Here is an 8,323-nt window from a genome sequence, read left to right as displayed (position 1 = left end):
TATTTCTTGAATTGATGTATTAATAAATGTTGTTCATAATAATTGCAAAAAAAGAGGGATAATTATAAATCTACAATCTCTTATCCACCAACCCCAAAATACAAAAAGCTCCAAAAACTGCTTTTTCTTTTATAACTTAGTTGGTGGCAAAACCTCATGGGATTTGAACTCATTTGGCAGCAAAGCCTGAGGTGAACTGATGGACAAGCCATGTACACTCTTTCTTCACCTCACTTAGTGTGAGTAGTCACACGGTTTCACTACAGATATATTCATATGTTTGATTAAATGGTATTGTCCCAGGCATCTCTGGCAAAATTATATATGGGTTAATATGTGGATATAATACATACACACACTATATTAACTTTCTAAAATGCAAAACTAATTCTGAATTCCAAATTATATCTGGCTCAAGGGATTGGGATGTGAGTATCTGCCCTTTACTGTGGCTCTATCTGGCACTAAACCATCTGGTGACTTCCCAATAGACTTGGATGAAATCACTGTGCTTTCCCTGACTCCAGGGCCTTGCAGGACACAGCCAATGCCCACCATCTCCAGTGCAGTCCTTCCCTCTTTCAGGTGTTCTGCCTGGCTCCACACCAAGTTATGTCCACCTCCAGACATTTGCACTTGTCAATCATGCTGGAGAGGCTTTTCCTTGTTCCTCCTCCCCTGGAGGCTCCTTTTCTGCCTTCAGGTTTCAACTTAAATTTCTTCCCCCAAGAGAGGCCTTCCCTAACCTACTCACTATTGGTTCCTGCTATTAGTCTTCATCAAGCATCCTGTTTAGTTCCCTCACGGCAATTAAATCTATCTATAATTATTAGTTCAATTTTTGTTTATTGTCTATCTCTCCCTCCAGACTCTAAGCTCTATGAAGGTGAGAGCTTTTACTTTATTCAATTTTGTAGGCCCAGTTCTTAGCACTATATAACTGGCATATTGTAGGGACTCAACATATATTTGCGAAATTGAATGAATGAATGAATCAATCAATCAACAAGACATCCATCCCAGACATGCTGTCACTGGGGTAGGATTTAAAGACCTCATCAGCTAACTGATCAACACTAATACAATAAGAGACAACTGACTTCTTATATGTGATATATAAGTTGTATCAATTTGTTTTAGAATAAATAAAGTGTTTGTCTTAAGTCCTGAAAGAATCACTACAGGTATACAGCCTCTGGTATAATGAAATAAGAGACATGATAGTGAAAATGCAACTCTCCCCTTGGCAAATATGCTAATGACAGTTTTATCCAATTATCCCTTGAACTTACTGCCTTCATTCACATTATGTTGCCTCATTCTGGTGTGGTGCCTTATTTCTTATTTTAACATGTGTCTTTATGCCCTATAGACATGGAATTGAAACAGCACCATTTCCCCATCGACTGTCCAAACATACCAAATTGACATGGATTTAAATTTTCTGGGATTCTGGAATTACTGCCTATTTTCAGAATAAAACATTTAAATTCTCATAAAACCTTCTATCAGCATGGTAAATAATCTTCACATAAAATCAGAAAGTATTAAGATTATCTCATCTCTGTCATGATGATTTCTGCAAAGTTTCTGGGTGTGGCATGCGTCTGGTAAAATGATGCACTATGTAAGTCAGCCTCCAGAACTGGCCATTTTCCAAAACTCTGCCTGTTCTAGAAAGGGTGGCATTTTCCCCCGTGTTTCCGCCCTGAATAGCTAAGGGAGGAAGCTGAGTTTAGTGGTTAGTGCAATAGACTGAGTCAGCAAGTTTAGTTTCTATATTTGGTGATGTGATTTGCTGAAAACCTTTGTCAAACCAACTGTGTCTAAATGATGAAAGGAATCTTTGTTCTCTTATATCTAACTTTTCTAAACTTCTGTGTGAATACTATCTTCATTGCTACTGTCCTGAAACTCTGAAACATCTCTCTGGGATTTTTCTCCCTTATATTCTTTCAGAGAATCAATAAACCAAACCAAACAGCAGCAAAGCAAGACAGAAACTAAGCCAAATACCAGGGCCTCAGTGGCCTATGCACACAGGTACACACAGAGGTATAGCACAGGTTATACACGACCTGGCAGGGCCATGCACTCAGGTGAAAATAAGAATGAAGACCTCTGGAGCTGTGCCCAAATAAGCACCAGGCCCTTGCATAAAGTTCAGCAATGAGAAAGAGCAAAACTGTCCATTACAGTATAAACACAATGTTGGACATTTAACTTTACCATTAGGATTAACTTTAGAACAAACATCTCCCCTTCCCCAACATTCAGATATTTAATGTAAAAAGGGGGAAAAATGTGTTCCCTGTTAGCCTGTTGGGGGCAAAATATTTTGTGGGGTAGAATTTTCCTTAACAAGGTGCCTACTACATTCTGCAACTTTGTGAAGCCAGCTTTGTTTGCAGCCAGGCATTACTTGGCTTATGTCACATCATGGGTTGAGTGCTTTAGGGGATCTAACCAAAGGATAAATATTTTTTAAATATTTTAAATAATTATATTCCATCAATGGAAAAGAATGTTTATCAAACCACTGTTAATAACTCCAAAACTTTTTCAAAAGCTCAAACATTTATCAAGAGGAAATTGATAAAAGAAATTATAGAGTTGAAGTAAAGTTAAATATTATGAAGTTAAAAAAAGATGTGACTCTATACTTAAATCAGGTTTAAAAGACAAATAATGGCAAGAGAAGACTGTGTTATATGATTCCATGTATAAAATGTTTCGGATGTTTATGCATATAAATATATGAAGAATTATTTGAATGCATCATAACAAAATATTAATATCAATTTTCTATAGAAGTGAGACTTCCAAGGATATTTATTTACTTCTTTATGCTTTTCTGAAACATCTTCTAATATAAGTTTATTATTAAAGATACAAACAAGCTATTGGCATTTAAATGTTTTTGCATTTTTGTAATAGAAAGATAAGCAAATAAAAATTAAACATCACCTCAAACCCAAGAGATAGGCACTGTTAACATTCTTCTGTATTTAATTACCCATTATTACACAAATGGTATAATATGTACATAATATTTTATATCCGGTTTTTCCACTTTACAGTGAATTACAAGTCTTTTTTCCAAGCTATTGTCTTTTCGTTTTTTTTAAATTCCAGTTAGTATTTTATTGTATGGCTATATTATGATTATTTAACCTTCTATTTCTAGAAAGTTATATGTTTGCCAATCATCTGCTAGTGTAAAAGCACTTGGATGAACATCTTTATAACCCAATTATCAACATTCAGAGAACTTTCTCCAAGACAGTAGAGGATGGAGTCAGCCTATCATCAGACAAAGGCCTAGTTGTTTCCTATGCTGCCAAAAGCATAGCTCAGTCTCTCAGCCATGTCTCCTAGACCTGCAATTAATACTCCAGGGTAAAACTTGCCTGTCAGTTGGGCTTGCTTCTCTGGATTCCCAGAAATAGGCCACATAATTCCTCATGATTTTGTCAGCTCATTGTCACTTTAAGGCAATTAAAAAACAAATTTTGTCCAATATTTTCAGTGTCTTTGGTAAGTTATTCCAAATATCAGTATCTCATCGCAAAAGTGAAAATAGAACATCTTTTTTAAAACAGCCATCTGTCACTTCCTCCTTGATACTCTCGGTAGTTTCCCTGGGTCCTTAGATAAACCTAAATCCCTCACTAGCAGCTACAAGGTCTTACACACTCTGCTTCTCACCTAAATCTCAGACCGCATCTCGCTCCACATTGCTCCTCTTTCAATAAGCTTCTGTCACTCTGTGGTTCTGTCAGTCCCCACCTCAGGGCTTCTGCAGCGCCTAGTCCCTCTGCCTAGAACACTGTTGCTCCAGATGTTCACTTGCCTACCTACTTCTCTCATTATTCAGGTCTCAGTCCAAACACTACCTTTTCTAAGAGGCCTTCCCTGACCATCCCATATAAAGTATTAAGTTGGTGCAAACATAATTGCAGTTTTTGCACTTCAAAGTCATGGCAAAAAACTGCAATTACTTTTGCACCAACCTAACAGATTCCACCACTTTCACTCCTTATCACTCTACTTGGTTTTATATTTTTAGCTGCACTTATCGCCCTGCCATTTATTTGAATCATGTATGTTTCATCACGCTATGGTTTGACTGTGTTCCCCAAAGTTCATGTGTTGGAAACGTAATCCCTAATGCAACACTGATAGGAGGTGGGGCCTAATAAGAGGTGATTAGGTCACAACGGCTCTGCCTTCATGAATAGATTAATGTCATTATCTCTGGAGTGGGGTGGTTATCTCAAGAGTGGGCTTGTTGTGAAAGTGATTTCAGTCCCCTCTTGCTCTCTTACTCTCTCTTGTCTTTCCACCCTCCGCCTTGGGATGACGTATCAAGAAGGCCCTCACCAGATCAGATCCCTGAAGTTTTGACTTCCCAGCCTCGAGAAATATGAGATAAATTTCTGTTCTTTATAAATTACCCAGTCTCAAGTATTCTGTCAGAGCAGCACAGGACAGACTAAGACACATCATCTCACACTAGAATGTCAGTTCCATCAGAAAGAACCTTCGCCGTACTCTTATTCACCATGCCATGTGTTGCCAGCACCTTTAAAAAACGTTCCTTAAGAATTATCCTCGGCCGGGCGCGGTGGCTCAAGCCTGTAATCCCAGCACTTTGGGAGACCGAGATGGGCGGATCACAAGGTCAGGAGATCGAGACCATCCTGGCTAACACGGTGAAACCCCGTCTCTACTAAAAAAATACAAAAAACTAGCCGGGCGAGGTGGCGGGCGCCTGTAGTCCCAGCTACTCAGGAGGCTGAGGCAGGAGAATGGCGTAAACCCGGGAGGCGGAGCTTGCAGTGAGCTGAGATCCGGCCACTGCACTCCAGCCTGGGCGACAGAGCGAGACTCTGTCTCAAAAAAAAAAAAAAAAAAAAAGAATTATCCTCTTTTCAGACATTTTCCAAGTATGTAGTATGGGAGAAGGAGGTATGAGGGGAGGAGGCCATGGGAGGAGGAGAGAGACTGGATCAAAAGCAAATGTTTACATAAGATCTGGTGACAGAGCCTGGCAGACCAGTTATCATAAGACTCCAATTATTTTCCAGTTGCTGTGTGACCAGCTGCAAGTCATACCACTTTGCCTTTCACAACATTTCAAAATACATGTCACTCAGCTTTCCAAACCAGTTCACCAGCTTCATCAGCCCTTTCTACCAACTCACTTCACCCATGACCCACCAAATGGCAGTGAATTCTAAGAGGGCAGTGTTAGAAAAGGAGAACAGAGAATTCATGAAACCCAAGGAAACACTATAATTATTCTCATGAACTTAAAAGTGAATTCAAAATGGAATAGGCATTAAGAATCATTGGTTTATGAGCAGCAAGAATTGAGTAATAGTCTAAGTTGACTTGGCAGCATCAAAATCTAGGTGCCAACAAGATGGTTCTCAACCTTTTCATGGTCATAGCACAATTTCAAATACCAGAATTTTGAGAAAACAGTTAAAGAGATTGAGACTCAAGAAATCTTTGACAATGTTAGCAATAGATGCATCATCATAATCACTACTAGCATAAAACAATGCTCATGGCCGGGCGCGGTGGCTCAAGCCTGTAATCCCAGCACTTTGGGAGGCCGAGACGGGCGGATCACGAGGTCAGGAGATCGAGACCATCCTGGCTAACACAATGAAACCCCGTCTCCACTAAAAATACAAAAAAATTAGCCGGGCGTGGTGGCGGCGCCTGTAGTCCCAGCTACTCGGGAGGCTGAGGCAGGAGAATGGCGGGAACCCGGGAGGCGGAGCTTGCAGTGAGCCGAGATCGCGCCACTGCACTCCAGCCTGGGCGACAGAGCGAGACTCCGCCTCAAAACAAACAAACAAACAAAAAAAAAAAACAATGCTCATTTTGCCTGCAAAGATCTCACAGTGGCAATTCACTACAACCATTCATCCGCAGGCACTCGGACTTCACTTGAAGAGAACAGTTGATGCCCTCATGGTGCTCAAGGACATAATACGAAAGTTGTCATCTTTCTCCTGTATATTTTTCTTTAGTGAGAGGCTGACTTGTGTTAAACTGTCTTTCTTCTGGCAAATCATATTCTTCACCATGTTCTACAAACACCTCAGGTCCAGTTCTGCTTGACAGGCGTTGCCTGTTAGCAGAGTGCTTGGTTGCAGTAAAATAAACTGTATACATTGATCAAAACTGGGTAGCCTATTTTTTGGTGGCCAGAGTGCCATGACATGCCAGTTTGGAAGCAAGGCTGAATTCCTTACTTCCTATTTCAAACATCCTTATCCCACAGTCATCAAGCGCACTATTCTGGGGTAAGAGACCTGATTAAAGTTGAATCATTTGTAAAAAAGTAAGAAATATGGTTTTAATAAAGTCGATTGAAGCAATATCATAACGAGTCTTAAATAATATAAAATGTGCTAAATAGACGTCAGGAATCCATTAATTTATTAACAAATTCGTTCGTTTAACAAATATGTATGAAGCATCTTTTGTAAGTCAAGTTCTCCCCTAATTGCATACTAGAGAGTGTGTGCACTGTTAGAAACAAAGTCCCTTCTTCATAAGACTTACTTTCTATTGCAGAGACAGACAATACCCAAAAAAATTAAGAAATAAAACAAGTAAATGTATAGTTAGAACTGATGATAAAGGTGAGGACTATGAGGAAAAAATAAAGCAGCTCAGGGAGAGAATGCGGGGGAGGAGTGGCAGCTCTGATGCATCATGTGGTCTGGGAATGACTCACTGCTAGGGTGACCTTTAGGGAAGAGACTCTAAGGAAGGGAGAAAGTGTGGGCTGCAGCCTCCTTGGGGAAGAGTGTTTCAGGCCGAGGAAACAAGTGCAAAGGCCCTGAGGCAAGAGCACATTTGCATCAACATTGGCCAAGGTTTGAGGGAATATTTGAGAGGACAGTGGCAGATGAAATAAGGAGGGGGTGCTGGGAAGGTGAAAGACACAGGCAAATCAGATAGAAACTCTATGAAGATCTTAGCTTCTACTCCTAGTGAAATGAGAGGCCAGTGGAGGCTTCTCAACAGAGGAGTAACATGTTGTAACCTGTGTTTTAAAATGATAGCTTTGGGAGAATAAAGTTGCAAAATGGCAGAGAAGGGGAGAGTTGATGGTGTTGTCTGAATGAGGGTGGTATCTGTGAAAGAGGTGAGAAGCAATTGAATTCTAGGTATATTCTGATGGTAAAACAAATAATTTGCTAATGGATTAGATTTAAGATGGGAAAGAAATAATCAAAGATTAGACATTTAGCCTAAACACTGGAAACATGACATTCTCATGAATCCAGAGAGAGAATACTGCAAGAGGAACAGGTCTGAAATTTTTAAACATAAGAACTTCAATTTTGCAAACATCCCATGCTGTCCAAATTAAGAGTCACTAACTACATGTGGGTACTTAAAATTTACATTTTAGTTAATAAAAACTAAATTAAAAATCCAGTTCCTCAGTTGCACTCAATACATTTCAAGTGCTCAATACTCACTTAGGGCTAGTGGCTACCTCAGTGGACAGTGCAGATATTAAAGAGCATTTCCGTGTCACATAAAGTTATATTGGGCAGTGCTGGTGGGACATTAAGCCTTTACTATATTATGGGTCCTGTGCTTTCATTTTTGTCATATTTTTTATTGGACAGTGTTGACTTAGACTTCCTATGTGATTTTCAATCATGCTTATTTCAGTCTCTATGCTAGGGTTCTTCGTTCATCCACATTTTCCACTTCTCAATCATGCTTGGTTCAGGGAGAATGTCAATAAACACATATGATTATAAGAAGCGGAAAATGTGGATGAAAGAACCCTAGCATAGAGACTGAAATAAGCGTGACTGAAATGGAAGTACATGCAATTTTTACATTTTCCCTAGCCACATTAAAAAAATGGGTAAAATTAACTTTATTATTATAATTTATTTTAATATGCAATCAATACCAAAAAATCATTAAGGCATTTTACTTTTTGTACTAAGCCTTTGAAATCCCCTATGTACATCTCATTTCAGACTAATCACACTTCAAAAGTTCAATAGCCATATGTGACTCATAGCTACATATTGGACAGCACAGGACTAGAGTATCAGTGAGTTGAAAACCTCCACTGACTGCTAGCAGTGGGTAATTCCTAAGAGAAGATGCTTACCAGTTAACATTTCTTCACATGGAGGGTGGTTTCAGAAGTCTCAATTAGTATACTTTGGGACTTTAGACAAGATCTCTGCACAAGCTGCAAAGAGGCAGCCTTGTAGAATGACTGAACACATTGAGTAGACTTGATGAGATATAGGTTGTCAAT

This window comes from Macaca mulatta, chromosome 8 (genome assembly GCF_049350105.2).
Source record: "Macaca mulatta isolate MMU2019108-1 chromosome 8, T2T-MMU8v2.0, whole genome shotgun sequence".
Lineage (NCBI taxonomy): Eukaryota > Metazoa > Chordata > Mammalia > Primates > Cercopithecidae > Macaca > Macaca mulatta.
The sequence above is the reverse complement of the archived record's forward strand: the minus strand, read 5'-3'. Positions refer to the sequence as shown.